The sequence below is a fragment of the Aquila chrysaetos genome, chromosome 7 (genome assembly GCF_900496995.4).
Source record: "Aquila chrysaetos chrysaetos chromosome 7, bAquChr1.4, whole genome shotgun sequence".
NCBI classification, from domain to species: domain Eukaryota; kingdom Metazoa; phylum Chordata; class Aves; order Accipitriformes; family Accipitridae; genus Aquila; species Aquila chrysaetos.
The window spans coordinates 32,097,257-32,124,230 of NC_044010.1; positions in this window are offsets into that span (position 1 = coordinate 32,097,257).

Below are 26,974 nucleotides of genomic sequence, written 5' to 3' on the forward strand. Positions count from 1 at the left end.
GCACCACACAGCCGCTCACTCACTCCCCCCCCACCCAGTGGGATGGGGGAGAAAATCAGGAAAAAGAAGCAAAACCCACGGGTTGAGATAAGAACAGTTTAATAGAATAGAAAAGAAGAAACTAATAATGATAAGGATAACACTAATAAAATGACAACAGCAATAATAAAAGGATTGGAATATACAAATGATGCGCAGTGCAATTGCTCACCACCCGCCGATCGACGCCCAGCTAGTGCCCGAGCGGCGATTCCCCGCCCCCACTTCCCAGTTCCTATACTGGATGGGAGGTCCCATGGTATGGAATACCCTGTTGGCCGGTTTGGGTCAGGTGCCCTGGCTCTGTCCTGTGCCAACTTCTTGTGCCCCTCCAGCTTTCTCGCTGGCTGGGCATGAGAAGCTGAAAAATCCTTGACATTAGTCTAAACACTACTAGCAACAACTGAAAACATCGGTGTTATCAACATTCTTCGCATACTGAACTCAAAACATAGCACTGTACCAGCTACTAGGAAGACAGTTAACTCTATCGCAGCTGAAACTAGGACAAGCCCTCAGCAGCCGGTGATTTTGCTTCGCTGATGAAGAACCACTGTGTTATTATGAATCCGGTTCCAGTCCTAGCTGGGCAACTTGAGATGAACTTAAGATCTCAAACTAAGATGAAACATGTGTCCTAGATACACAGACATTACAGCAAAGGCATTTGGAATTACAGTGCATGAACTAATTTCATTTTTGTTTAATTCAAAACCCTTTCTAGTGTGACTGTCTAATAGTTTGACTCAAGATTAATAGATCTTTACATAGTTGAGGGGAGACTATCATTAAATCTGAGCATAGCCTGAAAAAGTCCACAAAGATTTATGTGCGCGTATGTAGAGCAGTCCTTTTTAACTGCAAAAATCTCCCTTAGTTTAAAAAGAAAGTGTCTATAAAAGCAAGAGGAGGAAATCACTCCAGCTGGACAGGCTAATAGAGGATGCTGGAGCACTCAGTGCTTCCTATTACCCAACCCAGCCACAGGATCTACAGATTAACCTGGTCACCATGCATCACCTCAGCCGGGGTGGTTCAGTAACACTGGGTTTGACTCTTGTTGCTTTCTGTAAACAAAACACTGTCCTGGCACCCTGGAGGAAGGAGATCTGAAAAGTCAAAACAAGGGAGAGCCATATGACTCTCAGCTGCTACCAACCAACATAGGTCCACTGCTTTGCATACTTCTCCAACTGACACCAACTGAGGATCCAGCCGTCTTGCTGAGCACATTAAATCTTGCAATGCTGGCTGGAAAAAAAGTGCGTCTTACATTTTTCATTCCTGCCACGGAGATTCAGCTGACGACTACACATGGTCTTCACGGGCCATGATCAAATTCTCCCTCCTGGGAGCCAGAGGGTGACCGTACAACTCAGTGCCTCTTCTTAAAAACTGTTTGAACCTCCCTGTTTCCCGCACTGAGCTTTGAATGCTTTGCAAGGAGCAGGTATCAGCAATCCAGCACACAAAATAAACCTTATCTACCAGCTACTTGAGGATAAATAAGTTGAGAACTTTTGGAAAAGGAGGCAAAAATTTCCAACTTTTGAGACTTTTCTTACATGAAGATGATTGTTTGACACCTGTGGTGGTTAAGGGCTTTAATGGCACAGCTTTGACCTGGAGGTGGCTGGGAGACCTACCAGCTCAGGGTAGGTGCCACGCAGCCTCCAGCCCTGCTCAGGCTCTGTGTATCGGTGTGGAGCTGGCACGTGGGGCCTGGAGCAAGCATCTCCCACCGTCTGCTCAGGGCCAGGGCCAGGGCCAGGGCCAGGGCAGCAGTGTCTCCCGAGGGGCAGCGGGGCAGCTCGCCGCCGGCCTGAGAAATCCCGCCTGTGCTGCCCAAATACTTCAGATGACATCTGCTCTGCCGGCACAGCGTCTCGCATCTGAGGTTTGGCGACCGGGGCCGGTCGGTCTCTGCCTGCGGTGCCGCAGCTGCACGGCCAGCCGGAGGGGATAGCGGGGAGAGGGAGGATGCTGGCCGGGCGCAGAGCTTCCCGGAGCCTGGAACAGCTGATCTCATGGCTGCTGACTGAAAAGCGGATGTGAATTGGCAGCTATGCTCGCTCAAAAGGCAAGCCAGGCCAGAAGTCTGTTGTGCTTGAATATCTGTCAGGATGATAGCTGACCTCCCTGCATTAAAAATAGGACTGCTGGGAGAGGAGGGAAGAGCAAGCACAAAAGGGTGAAAACACCCTAGCTGAGGTTTTCGAAGAGATAGCCATCCGATTCCCCTTAAAATTAGTAGGTAATGGCTTTCCAAAACTCTCAGGCACGTAAAAAAAATAAAAATCCACAGCTATTTTTGAAAACTGCAAAGGCAGAGGTGGGAATGGATGGTACAAACCAATGAAACAAACCGGTGGATTATACCCAAGAAAACATTTATTTCTCATTTGTAGACTCTGAACTTGGTGGCAGGGTAAATTTTCAAAGCAGTTGTACTTTCATGAGCGATTAATCCAGTACGAACATATTTAATCCATAGTAAAATCAATTGTAATTTAATCCTGTTTTATGATGATAGAAGGAACAGAAAACACTTCCTGAGGCCAGAATCAATACCCAAAACAGTAGACAGTTTTAAAGATACAAGTCTGGAAAATAAATACCTCTGTTTTGTCTCAGCTGAGTCAAAGAGATGATTCATATGAAATATATGCACTTTTCATTAAAGAATTATCTTGCTCTAAATTTCCAAAAGGTTTGCTGCTCTCCTCCCCAAGCCTGACACGCAGTAAAGCATGCTTTTAAACTGCTGTGAATCTTTACAGTGACCTTTGGTCTCCTGGTGCTTCAGCTTTCAACCCCTGTCCTCATTAGGAGGCTCCTATTTTTGTGACATAAACTAACAAGGATGAAGGGACAAATAAAGCAGCACATTCCAGTGTTAGCATCCAACTGTGCCTCTGCCCATAAGCTTTCCCTCTCATTTTCTCCCTCTCGCTACATTTATGTATCCAGCGCTCTCTGGGAAGATATCCAAAAGTACCCAGCTTGTCACTGTACATGGTTAGAAATGCAGATGCATCACACAGGGGACAGAGGGGCTGGGACCCGGGCATACCTGCCACTTCTTATGACTGGGGAAGCACTGTGCATGGAAATAACCCCACTACCGATAGGGTAACCCAGGACCTTAAGGAGGAGCAGAGCAGGTCAGAAGTAAAGGCAAAATTTGGCCCTCTGATTTTGAAAAGGATCTATATATTCATGCCACAGATGACTTATAAATACTTGTTTGGCAATAACCAGTTAGAGAGCACATTTTGACCCCCAAGGGAGTGGATTAAAGTGAAGATGTCGACATGAGACATGCTGTTAATGCAACATTTCTGAACTTGATTTTCTTGTACCATCAAGAGTGCAATATGCCAGAAACCTGATCCCTGGGGACCATTCAAGGGTGAGCTCCGAAAGAATGCCGCTCATGCCAGTCATTGCTGCAGATGGGATGACTTGTTTACCATCTGGAAGCACTCCCCCATTCCTCTGCCTTCTGAAGTTAAAAGAGTGCTGCCTGTAATAATTTGGTTTGCTTTTCCCATAAATTTTCTCCCTAAACTTAAATACAGCATTCCAAAATGAACCAAAATATCACTGCTCTTATCTCTTCACTGTCTGGCTTTGTGCAACATTCTCCATGACAACCAGTAGCAGCAAGCAACACAACCAAAGCCTAAGACAACAGCAGGGTGTATAAGCACCAACATAAATAAGGAGAAGCACAAGTAATTTTTATGTATAAAAAATAACTTCCTAAGCAAAGATGCCACTTTAAACATTCTTCCAGACTTCGCTAACTTTCTACTGAGTAGGTGCTCTAGAAATGTCCCACAAAAAAATGGCTGTCTGTCTATCTATCTATCTATAGATACAGACTGCTAATAAAGAATCGCCTTCTACTAGAACTGGGAATACTTAACTTTTTCTGCAGATACACATATAATAGTTTCTGTTAAGTTGCTGTATACAATGTGTAGCTTCTTGCACACAGCTCTTTCTTGTCATGTTGTGTTAGAACAGAAATACTCAGTCTCAAAAATACTTTCTCAAAGTAGCATTTTTGGTTTAGGTTTTGGCTTGGGTTTGGGTTGTGAGAATGTAATATTCAAGACAACTGTGGAAAATACAAGTGGCTTCTTCTATCACAAACTGACTGTTTCGCCCCTCTTACCATTCCTGTGACTACTTCTTCTGATCTCAACAGCAGTCAGTGATGGCGGAAAGTGACATCACAAACTGCAGTATGATATCACTAACAAAAGGGTTTTTCAGTTATCTTGCTATCTAACCTTACAGGTAGAGCGTTACTACCCGAGTTTCTGGTGATAGGACTGAGCAGCCATGCTGCCTTCTGCAGGTTATACCACGCACGCACAGGACAGACAGCAGAAGGAGCACGTTAAGGATCAAGCCGAGGGGAACACCATCGTTAGTCAGAGGCTGTCACCTCTTGCATGACTGCACGATAGGAATCACTGCAGACCGGCGAGTCAGGGTATATGTCGTGTGATGCTGCTGTGCCATGGTAAATTTCTGTACATGCTCCTTTTGACCCCAGGGCTCGGCTCCTCAGGGTGGGTTGCCACTTCCAACAGGATCTTCCTCTGATAGCTGTTTCAGCTGCCACACACAAACTGCCTCATCTGCTCCAGAGCATGGAACCAGCCAATTAGTGAGGAAAAAAATTATTTTTGCACAGCTGGCAGCCGGCACAACTGTCTGTTAAATTTGTTTATGCCAAGGCCCTGAATAGCTCCCACTGCACTGTAATGCACTGCAAAGACTTCATACTTTTAGGAGGAAATTTACCTTTGTGCAGAAAGGTGTGATGAGCCTCACGTGTGACTTAAGTCCTTTTCAAGCCTCTAGACTGATCAGAAAATTTGATTATTTACACATCAGTTATTTCATTTCTGATCCCCAGCACTATGTTCCACAAGCAAGAGCATGAGCACTATGGCAGAAGGATTCACTGCCTTGAGTTCAAAAGCTGCTGCATTCTCCATGCTGATTAACCATGAAAGTTATAAGAAAATACTATTCTCATTTGTTTCAGCTTTTTCATCACTAAGATTTATATTTTATAAGTGAGGCACAGGCTGTTCATATCTTTCTATAAGGAAATACCCAATAATTTTGCCTCGGAAATTGTATTTGTCTACCAGAGAATTCTCAATTATGAAAGCTGAAAAGACAGATAAATTCAGTGCAGTTTTTCTATTTTAAGAGTCTTTGGTGGTGTGAACACATCACCTTTTTTAAAAAAAGAAGCCAATATAAGACTGTTCTGTGAGAGCATTGACCATTGTTTCAATAGAAGTGAGTCACGGTCTAACTCTTCCAAAGGAGTGTGTATGTGTATGGGAGGGGGGGTGATGTGCCCTAGACACTACTGTAATCTGTGAAGATGTCTGTAACAACCAACACTCTCCCTAATGAGACCTCAGAATGTCTTGATGATCTTCTCTAATTGCTCTATATAATTAGAAGATGCTGCAGCCCCACTCTGCACTAAGGATGAGCATTTCAAAAATGCTAATCTGCAACTTGTATGGATACAGCTCTAATTGGACTGGGGGGGTTGGTGGTTTTGGGGTTTTTTTTTTTCAGTCTTGATTATTTAAGGAAGAATGCAATGTAAATCAGTGGTCAGATGTATCGATTATCAAATTGCTAACATAAAGCACCACTGAGCAACAAAATTGCCTGTATAACTGCATTAAAAATGGTTGTTTGCTACCAGGATTTTACAGGAGAGTTAGTCTGTACTGAAGTTATCTCACAGTCCTTTTGGTTCATGAGGGTATTTGCACTGTTAGCAAGGGACCACCAATGTTTCTTAATACTTCACTTGCTTCCACTAAATGAATATGTCTTTCCAAAATTCTCACTGTCAGGCACCACACAAATAACCAGAAAGATCACCTGTAACGGCAGCTTAAAAAATGTAAATGTTTATGATGAAAACACATGTGGGTCTGTCAACCTGGCTTGCAGGGGCAGTGACTTGGGTCCCACTCTGCAGGAGCAATCTCCAGTGAGGTCTCTGGGCCCAAGGTAGTGGGTTTTGCTCCTCTGCATCCCCAGCAGACACAGCCACTTTGGAAAATGCCATCCTAGCCCCCAGTGCTGGTCCAGCCCACCCCGCGGGCTGCTAGAAAAGGGAATACAGGGTCTGCCCTTGTGCCTGCTGCTTTCCCAGCTCCTGGCACTGCCATGCCGCTGCTGCAGGTACAACCACCATCCTCCTTGCCGCTTTTGGCTTGACACCAAGATGGTGCCTGCAGCAGTCGTGGCCTCAAGTGGTTCCTGCGGCATCACTGGCAGCTCTGGGCATTAGTGCTGTGGAAAGGATGACACGTGAGGCCAAAAAGTTAATGGAAAGGTCAGCCAGTCTGATTTCACTTTTTTTTTCCCTCTCATCTTTCCAACTAGGACAAGGATGGTTAATGCAAAGCCAGTGTTGTAAAAGCTATGTTTGCTTTTTCTTCTCTCCCCTTTTCCAAGGTGGGCTCCCCATCCCTGGCAAGGCTTCCCATCAGAGTTGCACAATGAGACACAGAGCTGCCCTTAGCTGGCCTTGCACTGCAGTGGGATCCTATGCCTAGTTAGGCACATATGAAGATACTTCACAACATATGCGCCTCCCTTTACCGCTTTAAGCTAGAAGGGTGATACTCAGCCATGGAGGCTGCCAAATCCTTTAACGTGCTGTCAGACTTGATCAGTCACAAGCTCCTTGCCATAGATTAGGTTGCATTTATCTCCATGCTGTGCTGACGGTTGCAAAAGATGCGCGATACGACTTTTCTCTCAAGACTGGATTTCTTCTCGGTAGCAGCGTGGCATTGAGACTGCACAGCTGACAGAGAGATTAAAAGACACTGCTGTTCTCTAGTTTTGCTACTGGAAAACCATGAAAACTAGAGCACTTGTTTCCAGCATGTGACTAAGTTATAAGCAACAGAAATCTTGAGTTTTATCATGGAAAATGTCTGTCAGTCCTATTATCTGACATTGCCTACAGTATCTATACTTCCACAAGCGACCGTGCGGAGAGAGAGGCTTGACAAGGAGAACCACATCCGCAGCACACTATAGGCATTCATAATAGCTCATTTGCTGGAATATTGGCCAAAAAAAGGATGAGGAAAGGAGTATAAGCACAGACAAGGCAGCCTTATTACCCTTTCTGATCACTACCATCAGCAAAGCTTTGTGGTGTTTGCCCCATTCTTTTTTTTTTTTTTATGATTTTTCTTCAGGAGCACAAAAGATATGGGAGATAGAATCTAGCACTTCATCATCTCTCTTGTAATCTCTTTTATCGAAAATGTGTTAATTTGGAAAAATAACAAGGAGGATAAAAGGATGATTTATGAACACACATAGACTAATAAATAAGCTTATAACATTGCAAAAGAGCCATTGTTAAATATGTTTTACATTTGAACAGCTATAAAATTTTTAAAGAAAGCTCTGGTGAGTCTGGTTTTAATGAAGTCTTTTGTCTCTCCAAGGCAGCATATTCCATGTGGAGAAGGTTGTTTTCCCCCCATTTCTGATGTAGTTAACTCTCACAGAGATAGCCAGGGCACTTGTTATAGCTGCTGTATATTGTTCTTTTCAAAAGGAACAAGAAATCCCACTATTCAACACATTCTCTTAGCATGCACTTGAAGTGGTGGCTGCCAAAGTGTCAAGCATGCAAAGCTGGGATCTCTCCTGAGCAAACGGTCAGTGCCAAAAATAGGACTAGCAGCCCCGAAGGGGTGAAAAATACAGGATCTGTGCTCTGCGTTCATGCCTAGCAAGCACATGCAGGCTAGCTGTCCTTTCCAAAAGCTTTGCTTTTCACATCCTGAAACCCCAGCCCTTCTGACTGATTAGTCTTTACCACCATCACCTCCCAATTCCCTGCTCCTTCTGCTGGCTTCCCAATGATCTCCTTAACACTCAGGTGTATGACCTGCTGGCATTTTTTTTTCTGTGTCCTATTCCCTAGGGTAAAAGATACAATTTGTGTGCCAAAGTTTTTTTTAACTGTGCTGGTCAAAATAAACACAAACACAAGCCCCTGAGGTTATGTATGCATTCCAGCATTTGAAAATGAGAAGTACTCCTCGAAGTGTTAACTACATTTTAAAATTAAAATGTTAACTGAGCTGGTTATAAAAGCAGGTCATATGATGAAAACCAAAGTCTGTTGTGAATGCAAAATGTCTGTAACTGATGTGGAGGTTGTTTGTCTCTAGCTTTTAATTAAAATTTTGAGCACAAAGGGCCATTCCAGTCTAGAGGACACAAGCAGAAACACTCTGGTAGAAGTAGTAGTTTGAGAGGTAGAAATTTAGGGTGCTGCTCTTTTTCTTCCAGTGAACCACCAAGCCCTTCTCACTGGAACTTGGGTAGGAAAGAGTTCATTAGTCCTTGCCAGTTTTTCTTTCTCCCAAATGGCAGGCAGGGCCTACATGTGTGTAGCTTCTGATCATCCCACACACCTATTTAGGTTGGTTATCCACTACACCTTTTCTTACAGCCCCCTGAGCATTCAGGTATGCCCTGTGCATCCTGCTGTGGGATAGCTTCATCCATGGTTTCTCCTTACCCTCACAATCTGCTTATACTTTTGCCTGTTCCTCCAAATGGGAGGCTGTATTTCACCTGTCTCACAACTAACTCAAAAGCTCTCAGTAATCAATCATGTGTCTTCACACCATTTCTGCAGACCATGAGTGTCTTTTCATGTTATTAAGCTGGGATTTTCTTCAGCAGAGTGGACTCTGAGGATCAGCTCTTCACCTTGAAGCCCAGGACAATATTGGCTAACAGGCCCTTTATTTCTTTTGTAGGCTTTTGGGGAAAATTATTTTTCTCTTAGTTTCCTCTTGCCGCTGTGAACTTTTCTAGACCTACTTAAAAGCTCAGAACTAGCCAAAAGCCCTCTGGCTCCACCACAGCTGAAGAGGATGACATTTTTGCCAGTGCTCACCAATTCGGTATTTGACTCCATTGGCCTCTCTGTACATGGTAAAACCTTAGGGCAGTGGAGCAACAGTGTGAGATTGGAGCATCAGCGTGGTAACTGAAGGAAAAAATTGGTGAAGCATCCCTCTTCTTGTCCTGTAAGGGAATGTGGAGATAAGGTGCTCCTGGCAAGCTTCTTACCCTGAAGAGAAAAGATGAGAGGAAGAAAGGAGCTGTAACTTGAAGACCTGTGCGGTGAGTCATAAAACCTCTTGGGGATGCTTCTGAGGTAGAGCATCTCATGTGTCATCCTTCGCTAGTGGCTGCGGCTGAAACAGGGAATCTGGTCCTGCAGGGATGCATAGCAGCTTGCAACTCACTAATTGGCTTTGAAATGAAGGGTGGCCTTTGGCATGCTGTAGCTCTCCCTTGGCTGCGTGGGTGTTAGCTTGGCAGTAACTTTAAACTACTTGCATACCCTAGACCTGCTCCTTGCCCTTCCCTTTCTCCTTCTAAAAAAGAATGTGTTTATTACCCCTTGGCGTGCCCAGCAATGGCTTTGCTTCAACTGAGTTTGTGCCTTCTTTGGCTAGAGAAGCACTCGCTCCCATCCTCAAGATTTTCATTTGGAGCCCAACATGAGCTGCTCACGTCTAGCAGGTTTCACACTACCCTAGTACATCGCATGGGAAATCTACATTAGCAGCAGGTAAACATTTACTGGACCCAGTTCAAAGGCTCTGAACGGTGACTGAGCGGAGGCTCCACCAGGAAAACAGCCACGGTTCACAAAGCTGGTATCCCACCCACCTCACAGGGCAGGGAATGGACGGGCCACGCACTGGAACGTATTTTCAGCAGTACAGGCCAGGGATAATTTATGAGAGCTTATAATGCTAACTACTAATGTTAAAAATGCTATATCCTGTGTAGAGGTGGGCAAAGTAATGAAGCATTAAGTCTGGCTGCAGCTGAAAACCTGGCTCTGTCTCGGCTCCGTGCCCATGAATGAGTGAGAGTCGGGACAGAGCCAAAGCGCTGAAAACTGTCTGGCATCGCTTCCTGGCGGTCACAGCGACCTGAGGTGCACGCACGTATGTGTGCATGTGCATGTGCATGCACGCGTGTGTGCCGCATTATGTACTGTTCATGTTTTCATGCTGCACACTCAGATCCAAAGATCTGATGATGTTTTTGCCTCACGGGGCTAAGACAAATGTTTGGCTTGTCATAGCCTTAGCTATACCTTCAAACCTTTTGGCTTGTCTCGGAGTAACGCTTAGACATAATTGGAGACATCTTTCAGCAGGGCCTATCTCCGGGACTGCAAGACATAATGAATCGTTTCTCCCCCCCCAAAAGGTAAACTGCTGCTGAACTCTCAGCACCGTGTTCACCTGCTTGATGAAACATGTTTTGAATTACATAAGACTAAGTGATATTTAGTTTCCCAAGCAGTGGTGGTGAGAGGTTTGCACCTAACAGGAGATTATCCCTGAGCCACATTTGTAGTTGAAGAAAGCCTAAAATGCCAGCATTTGCATTAGATTTTTAACAGCTTGGAGGTGGGGACTAGCATTTCCACTAGCTTTTTATAATATCTGAAGTAATTTGCAAATCTGAGTCCAGATTTGCGGCAACTTGGGGCAAATATCAATTTCTTTTCCAATCCAAGATAGTCTCTAATTTTTTTGAAATGTAAAAAAAGACTTTTTGATAATTCACATTCTTAAAAGTTGGACTTTTCTAACGGGAATAGATGAGACCATTTTGCATGTGAATTACACATATTTTGAATTCAGAAACACCCACTTATATTCTGAATTCATATACATCCATGTAAACCCATTTTTTTTTTCACATTGAGTGATAGTTGCTAGGTTGCGTATGCTTTCAATGCAAACAATAAGTGAGTGGTGAAGTCATCCAAATCCCAAGCTCAAAGCACTCATGAGTTCCTCTTTTTTGACCTCAAGTACTTCTTGCTGACTGCCCACGAGTCCCAGTCCTCATGCTAAACACCCAAGGGGCTCTCAATTATATTGGTCTTTTCATGTGCTTCTGCACTCTTTCATCTGTGGAGGAAAGTGCCAATAATTGCACAACATGTGTTTTTTGACCTATTTTGGGGCTGAGTTTTATGCACTGTAGAAACTATAGACTTGATATATCTGGGCTTTGTTGAGACGTTTAGGGTCTTCAGGCTCTGGTAGAAAGTGGGTGCTGTTCTGTGACTTAGGGAATTAAGAAACCTGTGTTCTCCACCTGTCCGTGTTTGCGGGCTCGCTGGGTAGCCTTCAGCTGTTAGCTTACTTTTCCATGCTCCCACCTCTGCAATAGAGAGATAATAACAATTCCCACCTTTTCTGCGAAGCCAGCTACTAGAGTTAGATACTATAATCAGGGACCACATAACATGGCAACGATTATATAAAACTCTCCGCTTCCCACCCATCTCCCCCCCCATACATACATGTGTCAATGCACACAAACCCTCCCCGGTATGCTGTAGGCACACATATGTGTATCTTCCCCCTATGCACACAAGCATGCGCGGTGCTCTGTTAGGTATTTAGAGTGCTGAGGAAAAGGCAGGCTGGACTGAAATTAATTTCAGCAGAGAGACTAAACAGATTGAAGTTGAAATAAGGATTTTGTGTGCCATATGCTTGGGAAAACATTTAATTCGGTTTTGTATTGAGTACAACAGCAGAGCATTCTTTAAAAGGCACTTTAAAAAGCTAAAATTATATCCCCCCCCTTTTTTTTCAATGTATGGGAAAGCTTTACTTAGAAAACAAACTTTCCCTTGTGCTTTAATTGGCTGAAAACCATGTGGGTTTTTTCCTGATTTCCACTTCAACCCTTGTTTTGCCCTGCCTAAAGGTGCGCTAATGTTGTGGTCAAGACACTTGCTCAGTCCTGTCTTTATATTGTGTTCACAGGCAAGATCTGTGAAACAAGGACTGGGGAACAGTCAACAAATTTTTGTATGCCTTAAGAATCGTGAATTTTGCTTAAAAGTGGGGAGTTTTTAAAATGAAAATATTATGTTTACAGTACTTTCCATTGGCTTTTTGTTTTATTTGTTTTGAGGTGGGCTTCTGGGTCTTTAAAAATTATCTGCCATGAAAGCCAGCAGGGGAAAAAAAGCCACATGACTGTCGTGTTGAGTGGCAAGAAAAATGCCATTATCAAGAGAGTCAGGATGAAATACAGAGTGGGAGTCATGACGATCCCCTCTTTCTGTGTTGCCCCATCTATATCCCAGCTGCTTGGGTCCAGTCAGAAAAGGGGCAAGGCTGAAGAGCTTGAGAAGAGCGAAATGCGAAGTCCAGTGCAGGTGTCACCTCGGACGACTCGCTGTTACAGCAGGCGCCACAGGCAGTGAAATCCAAGCCATCTAAAGCTGGAGAGAGGCACTCAGTGACTGCTGAAGTCTGACTGAAATAACTTGGTGACCTGAGCAGGAGATGTTTCACCCAGTTTGACTTCGCTTTTTAAAACAGGACAGGCTTCCCCCTTCAAACAAACAAACGAAAAGACTGTCCTCGTCTCTGGGGCCAGCTAAACCCCGCTGTTCAAGCGCCTTAAGCCTGTGTTGACCTCCAGCCGGAGCCACTGAAAACACGCAGGAGCCACCGCAGCCCCGTAAGAAAGCCCGTGTTTTGGGGGGGGTCCTGAGACAACCCAGCCGTTGCCGGGGGTTTGCCCGGCTCCCGCGGTACGCAGGCTCTGCCCGCCCGGCCGCGGCACGCAGGCAGCCCGCTGCTCTCGGCAGGCCTGAGATTTGCCTGCCATCTATCGGCCCCGGCCCCGCAGAGCGCCTGCCTCCCGCCGGCGCTGCTGGGCCGAGGGCCGCCGGGCCGCCGGCGGACCTCGGCCCCTCCCCGGGGCGGCATCCGCGGCGGGCGGGGGGGGGGGGCCGTGGGGACCCGGGCCGCCGGGCCGCCAGCCCACCCCCGCGCCCGCTTGCAGGGCCCTTCTCAGCCCGGCCCGAGGGGCAGGACGGCGCTGCGGAGCGCCCGGGGCTGCCCGCGCCTGCCCCTCCGGGCAGCGGGACGGGTGCTGGGCCTTCCTGGGGGATGCGGCCTGGAGCAAGGCCCGGGGCTGCCCCCTGCACCAGCGTGCGGGGCTGAAAACATGGCTGCCGGCGGCGGGGGTGTGGGGCCCGAGAGGGTGCTTTGGTGGCCGCTGGAAGGGCCGCGGAGACGTCGGCTGTTTGAGTCCCCAGCCAATCTTCGTCTCGCTGAGCCACGCGTTAATGAAACGTTATTTATTTGGTGTTACATTTGAATCTGCATTCCCATCCTGACTCCTTACACAACAGTTTTTAGGCCAACAACCGTGTACCAGTGTAAATATTACAACATCTTTTGGCCAGATTCAATAAGAAATGCCTTCTGTAACCACGCCTGGCTGTTCCTTGATTCTTGAGAAAAAAAAAAAGTCGGTGACTGTGTGTCATGGAATGGTTGTTTTGTTTTTCTACTGTCCACTTTCATGGTAAGCCAAACATGTGTTTTCAAGGCTAGGATTTGTGACCTTAACATTCATGTGACATGAAAGGCTGCGGACATTACTTTCTTTACTGACCCAGTCTGTGATACACTGTGAAATACTCCCTACAACACTGCACATAAACGCCTAGTACGGAGGGAGGAGGTTTGGTACCACTGCATAGGAAGTGCTATTTTAGCTCCTGGGACCCTGTGTCCATACCGCACGGTCCAGCCCCACTGCTCGCTCATCCTAACCTTAGCCTGCTCTTCCCAGCCCAGCCCCAGGACAAAACCCCTCCAGGCTGCCTACTCCAAACCTGCTCCAGAAGTCTGGTCATCCACTAAACAGGGTTATGAAGATTTAACTCTTAAATATTGGCCAAAAAATCACTGCCTTGTAGTTGCTCTGTGGGTTGATCTTAATTTTTCCTGTGCCTTCATCTTTTACATTTTGCTCGTTTCCTTCTCTTCAGGTGGTGGATATCTTACCCGGAGCACTCACTGTTCTTCACCAGCGTGGCTGTGTACTATTTTATATCATTCCCCATTTTGTAGAAACCGAGATGCAAGGAGTGTGATTCATCCAACCTGTGTAAACAGCTACTGTAGGGTAAATGGAAACACACTGCAGAAATGCATCTCTTTCTAGTTCTCTCTGGTCCTGCCTGGACTCCCAACTAGAAGAGTCGGAGACCAGTCCTTGTCCTACGGCCAGGTGGATCAGGCTGCTTGCTGTCCACACTGCTTAGGGCTAGCTCCCTCAGTAGCCAATTTGCCTTTGAAATAGCTGGTTGGCATTTTCCAAAATGGGGCAAGGAGGTGAGCTTTGAGAAACTTCAGAAATGTATCTGAATTTAAGAGATGTGAAATGGTCAGCAGTCCAGCACTCCAGACTTGTAGTCCTTATTTTTAGCATCATGGGCAAACACTCTGGTGGCTGTAAAGGAAGTCAAGGGAGAAAAGATTCAACGTAGATGTTTAAATTTGGTGATGTGACTCCCAGTCAAAGAATTTTTCAAAATCACATGCTAAACAAGTAGCTCTAACAGACTGGGAGCCTGGTCCATGTGGCCTAGGCTGGTACTCCCATCCCTTAAGTACTGTCACCAGTGCCTGGAGAAAAGTTAACATCTTATTGTATGTCATTGTGTATAACTCTCAGAGACCTCAATAAGAAAGTCTAATTTTATCATTAGTTTTCTTTATTAGGAATAGGTCTATCACTGAAGTCTATAAAAGCCTTGAAACTAAACCTTGTGCTAAATGTAGCACCTCCAGAAATTACATTCAGATGTTCCTTTAGTTTGTTTGTCTTATGTGGGGGGAGAGAGAGAAAATCATGGGTTATTGCTCCATTCTCATTAATCACTTATACTCATTATTATTAATATTTAAATATATTGTTTTTCCACAGTTTGTTTTTTTTTTTTTTTAAATACAGGGAGGGTTACAATGTCTAAACCTTGATTCTTCACTGCTGTTTCTGGTCTTGTAAGACCGCCAAAAAGCATATTTTAAAAAAAGGTGCTAGGGTAAAGTATGCTCCCGTGATCTCTTTTGTGTCCTCCTTCCTCAACAGAAGTGCCCAGAAAGGCAGTTCCAGGAAAGCAAAAGGAGGGTATTTTTCTGTGAATACAGAAAGACTGCTGTAATTAATGCAGCACCAAGTAAGTGATAGGGTAAGAAACAGTTAATCCATTAAAATCTTAATTTAAGTCTTTCTGAGATAATGAAGGATTACTATATGCAAAACAAGCTGATTTTCTGCTGTCTCTGAGCAGGGTAAGGAAAAATACCAAGTTTGCAGTTCCTGACAGTTTTAAAACCCAAGTGAAATAGAATCTTCTGTGTTATTCTTTTGACTCCTCAACATTAAGAAAACAAAATCCATTTAAAAAAAAAAACCCAAAGAGTTTATTTGACTGTTTGGTTTTGTGATCTATGAAATAAAGACAATGCTGGACTACAGGCTGCCTATTTTCTTGTTTTTTGAAAGTTTCTGTAGGGACATAAATAGATTTCAAAGCGGAACAAGACTAGAACTGGCTGAAATGCAAGATTTAGGGTTAATAATACTTTTTCTTCTTTTTCTTCTTTTTTTAATGTGGTTTTGTTTGGTCAGGACCTACACCAATTTTTTCAAGACCTTCTCATGACCCAGAAATCCCCAAACACTGTTTCTAAAAGGAAACGTGCATGGTGTTTCTGAAATATATCATTTCCTGAGACTTTCTTATTAGTTTCACCTCTGCTGGCCTCCACTTCCAGAAACTCAACGTTCCTAGCTGTGTCGTCTGACGTGCCTGAAACCTTGCTATGGTGAGTCAGCCCAGGGATCACAATGCTCAGAAGCCCAGGTTCCCTGGCAGCCTGGCTAGGAAACCAGGCAAGGCTGATGGAACTATGTCCAGTTGGTATTTTCATCCATAAACTTCTGACCAGTGATGAATAAGGCAAACAATAATTATCTAATAAAGACCTTAAGCCCCAGTGCAACTTGAAAAGATAGAGACTTGGACTTACTTTGCTTTTCTGTGAAGAAAATAGTGATAGGTTTGGCCTGTTACAAACTTCCTTAGAAGTCAGACTGGGGCTTTAGAGCATATAATCTTTGATTTTATACAAATTTTCAGACACAAGAAAAAGAAACACAGGCTTTGGAGTTTGCTTGTAGTGTTTCCAATTCATGGAAATCCCTACTTAGTAACAAACTGCCGTAAAAAAAATATTTTGTGGGCTACAATAGTGCAAAATTAATTTTACCTTCAAAACCAGACAGTAGGGAAAAGTGTTTTGGTACTCCTTTAAATACAAAGTCACCCAAGACTACTTCTCTAAGCGCTCTGTACTGCACTAATTGATCTCTTAATTGGCTCAGTCAACACAGCAGTCTCCATCACACAACAAGCCCTAATTGCTACAAGCTCGCTTCTGAAATGTTAAGTACTCTGAAGGCAAGGCGTATGTATATGCTGGAATTGACTGTATGGCGTCGTGGGGCTGAGCGAGCGTTTTTCTGTGGGGACCCCCACCACCAAGGCTTGCAGGTGTCCCCCTGGGCTCCAGGGCTGACACGGACCCCACTGTTCCCCACGGGCAGCAGTGCTCTTCGCAGCCTAATATATATACACGTGTAAAAAGTAGAAGTGAAGGCTCCTGTCCAAAGGCCAGAAATCATTTGTAAAGGATATTAGCAAACACTTGGACCCACTTTCAGAGGTAAAATTTCAAACACAGAGGAAAACTTCTTCTCTGAGATCTATAACTGTAAAGGTATCCTGAACCCAAGCAAACGGATGTTTGCTTTCTGCAGGGCCCAGTTTAGAATATAATGAGCCAAAAAGCTACTTTGCAAACACTTAGTCTACATAATGTACCTGGAGACTGGATAATGATTTAAGTGAGGGCAGTGTTATGGTATCTCTGCTCTGACAGATCTGAATATTAACAGGGAGGAATCTGTTACTCCCCTCAGGGCAAGATTCATTACCTCGGTAGGTGGATTAGTGGCAAGGTGCCTGACAAAGTGCCTCCAAGGGCTTGTCTACACAAGACAATTGCACCCGTTTAACTCAAGGTGTGATTTTAAACCGAGTTAAACCCACGCAGACACCTACAAACGCAATCCTACTTGAAGTCAGCACAAGTTAACCAGGTAAGGAGTCTAACTCTAGGAAAATGAGCAAAAAAATGGGTCTAAAGGCAACACAGGTTTTAATACAACCTATGTTACAGTCTCCTTACCAAGGTGCAAGGGATGCCACACTGCTTTCAGTTGGGTGGTGAGGATGACAGAGACTCTTGTCCTCTCCTCATCCACCAGCTATGACAAATTTCTCTTTGTATCACCAGTAGAGGTAGTCCAAAGAAAGCAGTGGTAAGCAGAAGCAGCTCAAATTTCACCAAAGGTCAGCCAGAGATTAATAAGAAATTTCATGGTATGCAGAAACCTCCATGGAGAGGTACTGCTAGCTCTGATGATATTTTCATAGGAAAGGTGAAAAACAGAGGGGCAAAGGATAGTCCTCTCTTTTAGCCTACAGTCTTGTTGCTGTATTGGGGTAAAGGCATTTAAGACCCGGCCTTATCTCTTTCGAAGTTACCTGTGATGAAAAATCTCACTCAAATGCAAAGACTTCCATTTTGCAGAATTACATGGACTAATAAGTAAGTGCGCGCAGTGGAAAGTCTTGGTCGAGAAGGGATATTTTGACACATTCTGTTTTTATAAACGTGTTCCAAAAATTTTATTTTCATTCCAGTATGAACTCAAAATACATGTTGAAATCTTGAAAACTGCCACAAAACAAAGTTATACCCTGAGGTCAGACTAAGTTTGGTCTGCAGCACATATTACAGCTGGACAAAGATTATACTCAGAGAAAATACTCAGATTTTCTATCAATTTTGTGGATAAGGTTTTCCTAAATTTAACAGACCACAGTCAGTATTAAATCGGTAATTTGGTAAGTCGGTTTCTGGAAATCAAGCTTCCAGCATTAGATCACTGACTCAGTGTGTTAGAGTGAGAGCTGAGCACTAATGAAGACTAATGAGAAATGAAGGAAATGGAAAATGTTGGAAGCTTTATACAACCTAGTGGAAAGAGCAAACATGCCACAGTAAGACAGTTTTAATGTGATTTTTACAGCAGCCACTAAAATCACTAGAAGTAGTATCCAAGTGGAGAAAAATGCAGAAGAATCCTGCACTGTGTCTGTGTCGGCATAATACTCATGCAAGCAATTTCTAACCCCTGTGGCTAGTAATAAACACCCATACCAACCCTTCCTATGCTGGCAGGACAAATTCTAAAGGTCATGAATTTGCTTCTCAGTACCTACCAACAGGCCCCAGACCCTTTCTTATTAGTGGTGCCACTGGAAGACTCCATTTTTTTTCTCTTGACCCCAATACCATTTCTTAGTCTGGTCCAGTCAGCTTCTATGGGGCTGGGCACATGAGCCAGGGTATTTCCAAAAGCGTCCTTCATACCATAGATTTTCTGCACCTGTGAATATATTGTGATCTAGTTACACTAGAAATACTCTTAACAACGAAAGGCAAATGTGATCATCCAAAACAGAAAACACAATCGTAGATGTCTTTGAAAGATACAAGTGATGAAATTAAAGAAAAATCACAGTTGATCTATTTATGCTAAGGTTAAAACAGAAAGGTCTCTCTCCTTTTTTCTAGCCAATTTTCTGTTACTTGTCCTCATGTCCATTTGTCATGGACTTAATCTTTCTGTATATCTTGTTGCATCCTCTAGCAAAGAAAAAAAGCCAACCCAAAAATTCCTGAAGAATAGTGCTGAAATGATGGGGTTTGGATTGAAATCTGAGTGCTCTAAACAAGAAGAAGAAAACATAAAATTTTTGTGATGTACTCCCTTTTCTGACAGGCAGGACACTGATTCTGTATGTCAACAAATCATGTTTCCATCCTGTCTATGTCACCAGGTTTTTAACTTTATTTTTATCTCAGGTCCAGACAAATTGTTCAGTGAAAAGAACATGATGGACAATCTGGTAGAGGGAGTGTGGGACAATCTTCTTCAGCCACAGAGAAAGAGCAAGGGATTTGAAAAAACTAACACGACAGGACATGAAACTAGCAGGCAACCATAAAGATGTCAGCTGGGACTACAAATGTTTCCAGGCATGTTTGGTTCTTAAGACCATGTGAGCTTAAAGCATGTTACCTAGAAAAACTAGAAGTGCAAAAATCTGTTTCACAGCATTGTGCTTTGATGGAGTACATTACGTTAGTTGGAAAACAACATTCAGAACTATCTGTGTTTCAGACTCCTTTCTGTTCTATCATGTTCACATTTCCAGCATAGATGGCACGTGTGTTTGAATAGCACAAGCTCAGGAATGTATCTGGAACAGAGAAGAATACCAGAATTTTGTACCTTCCATTTCCTCCACAATCTTCCAGAAGAATTGTATTGTATTATTCCAAACAGCTAATTGTCCTTTCTTTTGTTTTTTAATCCAATTGGTTTCTCAAGAGCATAAAATTCGTTCCAAAATTTCAGGTACTCTAGGTAAGATGTACTCTAGATAAATACCACTGTCCAATAGCAGTTAACTGCTGTTTCAGCTTCATCCAGTGTTGTAAAATCCTCGTCCATCTGCCAGCTGTGACAAGTTCTGCTAGAACAAGTGGCAGTTGTTATCCTGTTAAATATGTCCCTATTTCCACTTCCTAATTTTTCATTAATGCTATTGATTTTAGGCCTGATCCTTTCGATATTCCAGTCTTAGGGTCAGTTTTTACATGTCTTTCCCATGAAGGGAGCAAGGCATCTCAGCTCCACTGTGCAGATGCATTAGCATTTTTCTCATGCACTGGGAAGGACAGAGACTTGAGGAATATATTTAAAGTTACAGAAGTTGCGGAAATTCTCTCTAAAATAAGGACACAATGGCATCAGAGGATGAAGACCTACATATAGTCCGAAGACTCAGCTTTGAGGAACCATTTATCTCTTCCAAGATGTTTGTGGGAATAGGACTTTTCTTCGTGAAGGAACGTGACCTTGGAACCCATAGTCTTGTTCTGGTTTCAGCTGGGATAGAGTTAACTTTCTTTCTAGTAGCCGGTATAGTGTTATGTCTTGGATTCAGTATGAGAAGAATGTTGATAACACACTGATGCTTTCAGTTGTTGCTCAGTAGTATGCTCAGTATACTAAGTCGAGGGTTTTTCAGCTTCTCATGCCCAGCCAGCAAGAAGGCTGGAGGGGCACAAGAAGTTGGGAGGGGACGCAGCCAGGGCAGCTGACCCAAACTGGCCAACAGGGTATTCCATACCATGTGATGTCGTGCCCAGTATATAAACTGCAGGGAGTGGGAGCAGGGGGATCGCCACTCAGGGACTAACTGGGCGTCGATCGGCAGGTAGTGAGCAATTGCATTGTGCATCACTTGTATATTCCAATCCTTTTATTACTGCTATTTTATTATTACTATTGTCATTTTATTAGTGTTATCATTATCATTATTAGTTTCTTCTGTTCTATTAAACCATTCTTATCTCAACCCATGAGTCTTACTTCTTTTCCCGATTTTCTCCCCCATCCCACTGGGTGGGGCGAGGAAGTGAGTGAGCGGCTGCGTGGTGCTTAGTTGCTGGCTGGGGTTAAACCACGACAAATCTTAAGTTTCCTTACTAACTTAAACACCCACCACCCTGAGCTGAAGACCATGAAAGTCTCTTGACAGCTTCTTAAGGAGAGCAAGAAAGCCATAGACATACTGGAGCAAGTCCAACAAAGGGCCACTAAGATGGTTAAGCTCTTGGAGCATCTGACATACAAGGGGAGGCTGAGAGAGCCAGGGCTGTTCTGTCCCAAGTAGAGAAGGCTGGAGAGGATCTTACCAATGTATATAAATACCTGATGTGGGGGAGTAAAGAAGTCCCACTGACAGGACTAGAGGCAATGGGCACAAGCTGAAATACAGAAAATTCCATTTAAACAAAACTAAACAAAACAAAGCAAAACTGTTACTGTGAGGGTGCCCGTAGACACTGTGGGGTCTCAATCCCTGGAGTAACTCAAACCCCAAAAGCAGGGTTTGAACTAGATGATCTGCAGAGGTCACTTCGGATCAGCACTCAGAGCTTCTGTGATTCTTTGAAAACTAATTTGGGAGACAGTGGAAAACAGACTAAAATGCACTCTGAGTAAACCAAGAGATATGTGGTATTCTAAAATCTTTACTGGACATAAGTCTCTTTTTAGATGAGGGTTACATGTAATAAGTATAGTTTCTCTGATCTTTCACATGTGAAATGCTGCTTCATGGAAAACCATTAGTTATTGTAGAAGCAACAGGCAGAGTCAGGGACGAGCTATGGATCATGGTCAAAGAACAGGAAGTATCAAAAAACCTGCAGCTAAAAGTCAGTTTGACAGTCATTATGCTCTTGACATAAGCATAGGCAGCACGGCTTATCTGTGTAATGACACACTACCCCTCTCCCAGTACCAGGCAATGCAATTAAAAACGCCATTCAAATGAGCATCCCAGAGGAGGTTACGTGGAAGTACTGCATCTATAGTGTAGGTGAGGGAGGGGTGTAATACTACAGATATCCAATATCCATTAGGCATCATGTTAATTGTACTCTGGGTATTGGAAAGCATTAAAAGATTACAGAAAAATCTCAGCAAATGCCATTCTCAGGAATTTTAGCTATTATGCTCTAAAGAGTAGAATACTCTAAATGATGAAATAAAGGCCCTGTTTTTGAAAAAGCCAGACATGACTTCAAACTGAAAGCCTGATGCTATGATTAGTGTCTCTGCCTCTCCAAGATTTAAGCTGGAAACCTGTGAATTACCAAGAACTGTGAATAACTTTTGTGGGGAGGTGAAGAAGCACCACAATGTTTCTAGTCTGAAGTGTCAGCCTGAACAGTTAGTGTATAAGGCAAGGCGTGGTGCTTGCATGATCTTCTTGCTCTAAGGTGTCACTGAAACGTAGCCCCAATTCTATCTAGTCCCATGGAGGGTGGGAAGGAATTGAGGTGCTCTGATGTTCCTGGGACCAAGCTGATACTCAGGCCCACTGACTAGGACTCCTTTCTTGTCACATTGCTCACATTATTCAACATCAATGTGAAATTCAGTCTTATGTTGCCATGGAATAGCAGAGTAGCCCTGTCTTTACAGGACTTTTCTTTTTCTTCTGGGATTCTGCATGGTGGTATTTGTTAGGGCTTGTACCAACTCCTCTATTGTAATGCCTTCGAGAGTAGCATGCACAAAGGTGCCTTTGATAAGGTCAGTGAAATCATGAAAGGCAATAAACTTAAATCAATTAATGTCTATAGTTTTGGGGAAACACAAAATCCTGCAGGTCAAATGTATTTTTGCATAAACTTAGAAACAGTTGACATGCTGTTTAATTTAAGTGATGCTACTGTTGCATTTAATTTAAGTGACACTACTGTTGCATTTGTTATTTACTAATCCATACTGTTTTCATAATTTACCTGACATGGTCAGGGGATGTTCACTAATGTGTTGTACCTAATGCTATTTTAGTTTTGGTGTTTGGTTGTCTTATTCTTCTGGAATAGAAGAGTATGGGGGATATCATTCCATAAAGGTTAGTAAGTTTGGTTTCATAACTGTAGAAGATCAAATCATAATAATAAGTAGGATTTGATGCTACTCCTTCCTTATCCAAGAACACCCACTGAGTCCTGAAAAGAACTGGTCCAAAGACTGTGATAAGAGTGAAGTCCTACCACTGCCTGTTTTGAAACATCTCGAAAATACCACATATTTAAAAGAGACTGTTGTCTCTACACTACACTTCAATTATTCATGCTAAATCAATCCCTGAAATATCTGTAATGATTCCACGTTAGAGACTCTGGTCAATTTACAAATTATTTTTAGGCAAAATGTGCAGCAAAATTCTTTCAAGCTAATTGCAAAATGTAGTTGTGATTGGCCTGACTTGAACCTAATCTGAGCACTTGCCTGGGCTGCTTATCTGCATTAGGTAAGATGAGGCTAAGAGAAGACAGGGACAGGATTTGTCCTTCCATCTGCTCTATTCTGGACCCTTTCTCAGCTCTATTGCAGTGGTAGGATGCAGGAGTAAGATTACATAAAATGAACTGGTGCATGTCTTCTCAACGGTGTGGTCAAAGGTCAGATTTTCCACTTCAGGGATTAAGAGGCAGGTTTGGTCCACGCTGGTAAAGGAAGAGGTTGAGATAAGAACTGGCATAGGAACAAGAATGAAGGGGATGAAGACATTGGGGAAACCATGTTTTTGCTCCAGCTGCCAGTGGGGGAGCAGGAAGAGCAGGGCTACAAATAATGTTGATAGAAGATGCTTTGGGCCCTCTTTTCTAGGTCTCTGGCTTAGACACAGTAGGACAGCAAGGTGGTGGCTATTTTGCAGACCCCAGCAGACTGCCATTGTAGGAGGTTGTCTCATTTGCCTATATATCACACAGACATAAATCCAATCTGAAAGCAGACAAAAATTCCTCCAACATTAGCCGAAAGATACCCTGTCTAGTTTTGCATAGCTCATGTCCATAAATGTGTAATTGACTGATGGCTATTAGCCCTGTGGTACTGATTATGAGGTACAGACTTAGCAGGAGCGTCCAGACCGTCTGGAATGAGTTGTGTGATTTGATCAAGATGACAATAAAAATCCAAGAACTCCTGTGAAGGAAGTAATTTGAAAATCTCTCCCACATTGCCCTAAAGAGCCTTCAACAGGTGTGATAGTAATTGGTGAAATGGAATTGCTCACTAAAGCAAGAAGACATGATGGTAGCTGTAAAACAAATGTTAGAGTTCACTTACAAATTATATAAAGGAAAAAAAGCAGGATCAGCAGCATCAGCATTGTTGGCAGGTGTTTATCCAACCTGTTCTTAAAGATTTTCAGTGAAGACAACTACGTCTCACCTCAGGAATTTATTCAAGTTCTTTAACATCCTGAGTGTTAGAAGATTTCCCTAACTCTTCTCCTTTATTTTCCTTGCTGCAAGAACTGTTCGGTCTTACCTAATATGCTTCTCAATTGCTGATGGCTCAAACACAAAAGCGTAAGGATTGATGCCTGAAATCTAATCATCCAACTCAGCCAGCACTTAGTCTCCAGAAGAGCCAGCTACTTCTAAAGATGGTTTCTGAAGGAGGCAATTACTAGATAACCTACAGCAGATAAAGCTTCTTCTTAATTTACATCTGTTAGATGATGCTTGTTTACCTAAGGTGTAAGCTGTACGGGGTAAAATGAAAAAAAAAAAAAGAAAAATATTTAAAACAAAACTCCTAGTTCAAGCCACACATTTTTTTACATGGTCAAAAAGCACACTCCTGAGGTTTTACAAAACCCAGCTATCCCAAGTTACACATTGCAGAAGTGGGGCAGGGAAGGGAAACTCAGTCTTTAATCTAATACACAACTCTGAAAACTTTGGCGGTTCAGATAAAGTGGAATCTGACTCTGAACCCACAGTGGTTTGCAAACCTCAGACCACCCCTACATATCGCTAACACCCCCTGAAGACACTGCCTTGTGGGCTGCAAACGATTTGCGGTGTCTACACTCCATCAGGTTTCCCTACAACAAAGCCCTGGAGACTTTGGCAATTTGGAAGGCTGAGTATGACCCAAACATTAGCTAATTTCAAAAGAGTACAGCATGAAATATCGCCTGTGACTTCCAATAAGCAGCGTCTCTGAAGATGACTTCTCAGAACTGCGGAACTCTTTATGGGCATTTTAGCAGAGATGGTGCTTGTAAGCAATCTCATTGTAAAGCCGCCCATCTTCAAGAATACACTTACAGCACTAATTGTTTCCACAGAAAGTGGTGTTTAATGCAGCAAGATCCTCTCACTTCCCCCCTCCCTTCTTCCCCCATCTCGCTCGAGAGTGTCTAGCTCTTCCCTTTATGAAAGCCACCTCATTCAGTCCTGAGACTCAGAAATTCACTGCAGTCACCAGCACCGGTGTTTCTCACTTATCATGCTTTTCGACGAAAAAAGGAACAAAATACAATAGCAGAGAAACAGGTAGATAATTTTAAATTATTTACCATTTTCCCCCTGATTTTTGGCTGCAGGGTGGCTTGTGAAAGTGGTTCAGTGATTACTCTTTATTACCTTTGCTGTTTGAAATGGTTTCGCAAGAGAATTTATCCAACAAGAGAGTCTGATCTCAGACCAGTTTTAATGGTGGTCTCAGCACAGTTACTCTAGACCTACAAAAAAAAGGAGTCTAGAGCCATGTCTTTGAGCTATATATCTTTTTTTTTCCAACTAACTATTTAGAGAAGGAGGATTGCTTGTAACCCAAGGTTAGGTCACCAGGATATTATTCCTGACAGCACAGACTCTGTATGACTTCAAGGAAATTGCATTGGTTAAGGTTTGCAAAGCTGACTAGAGAAATCAAAGCTGAATCCCATGCACATCTTTCAAAGCTTCAGTCATTATATTTTCTTGAATTTGCTCTTGTTATTGTTGCCCTTATTATTTAAAATTGGCCTTATGGACTCCATTCAGGCATCAAGGCCCCTTACACTGAACTGTAAGAAGTCAAGGAGAATAAGTCCCTAAGTATAAGAAAGGAGAGGACTTGAGACAACAGGTGAGTATGATGCAGAAGGGAGCCCAGGCTGGTCAGCAGGCTAAGCAGTAGTCCTTCACATCAGTCGTATACTGTATTGAAAGAGATTGTTTTAGGAAGTACATAGAGGAAGGCAAGAATGTGTCTCTGTGGATGTTCAATGGCAGTTTTCCTCTGTATCTCAGATTTCCCATCTAAAAAAGGACAGTAATTGTAGGCCCTTGCTTTATAGAGGCTAATGTTGATTCAGTTACTAATATGCATTTTACTTCAGGCTCTCCTTTCTTCTGTGCAAAGAGCCTCTACAGGTGACACCCTGGTGTTGGGGAAACACAGCTTCTTTCCGTCTACCACACTGCAACCAAAGAGCAGTCAATATGCTTGGAGGAAAACTCATATTAAGTACATTTGCCACTTAGTAACCAATGGGGTTGGTCATAAAGGTAAACCTTCTCACTTAGTGAGGCTAAGGGAGCAATGAGTGACTCAGGAGAGGAGCTCCCTGTGCGTGTTCTGACCATTCAGGGAAAGGCTCATTCTCTCCCCTTTGACTATTAACAAGCCTAGGGTGGAAAACCTCAGTTATCCTGTGTGAATATGCCCTACCCCTTTGTTCTTGGTTACCTAAATCATCAAAATAATTTGAGCTGCTATTTGTCCTCACTTGCACCTCTTCTATGAGCTGTAGAAGTCAGCTGGGGAGTAAATCACTTTGCCCCCAGGAGCAGAGAAAGACATGCTCTTCATTAAATACGTGAGACAAATCTTCTGTACTCTCCTTGCCAAGAGTGTCTTTGGAAGAACCCCTTTGGCTGGGATGTGGCGAGCACCCACAGCCAAAACCAAAGCATTTTTGGCTCCCCCAGAACTGACTGGGAGCCTTGAGTGTTCAGTGCCTTCAGTGCCCAGTCCTCCCTCAACAGTAAATAGTTAATCATACTCCCCGTGAAAGCAGCGGGAGTTTTGCTACCTACTTGCTTAGGGCATGACTGAGCCCTGAATCTACAGAATCAAAAGTTAAAACTCAACCATCGAGCAAACACTTGAGACACTTAAGCAGAAGTTCCCTAAAAACATGATGCCAGAGTAGCTGGTGTTCTGCCAGAGACAACCTTTTTTCAGAAAGCAGCTTCATTTTTGCACGCACTTTCCAGGCAGTCTCACTCCAAAGTATGCACGCTAACCAGCTTTGACACCTGCACAAAAGCAGTTGCTAGCAAGTATGTGCACCGAGCCCACTTGAGGTTTAAAGGCCCAAAAAGCCCTTTGTGCTCCCAAGTTGTGTGAGCATTACAAGGGAGCTGGGGGGCAAAATGCCAGTGCG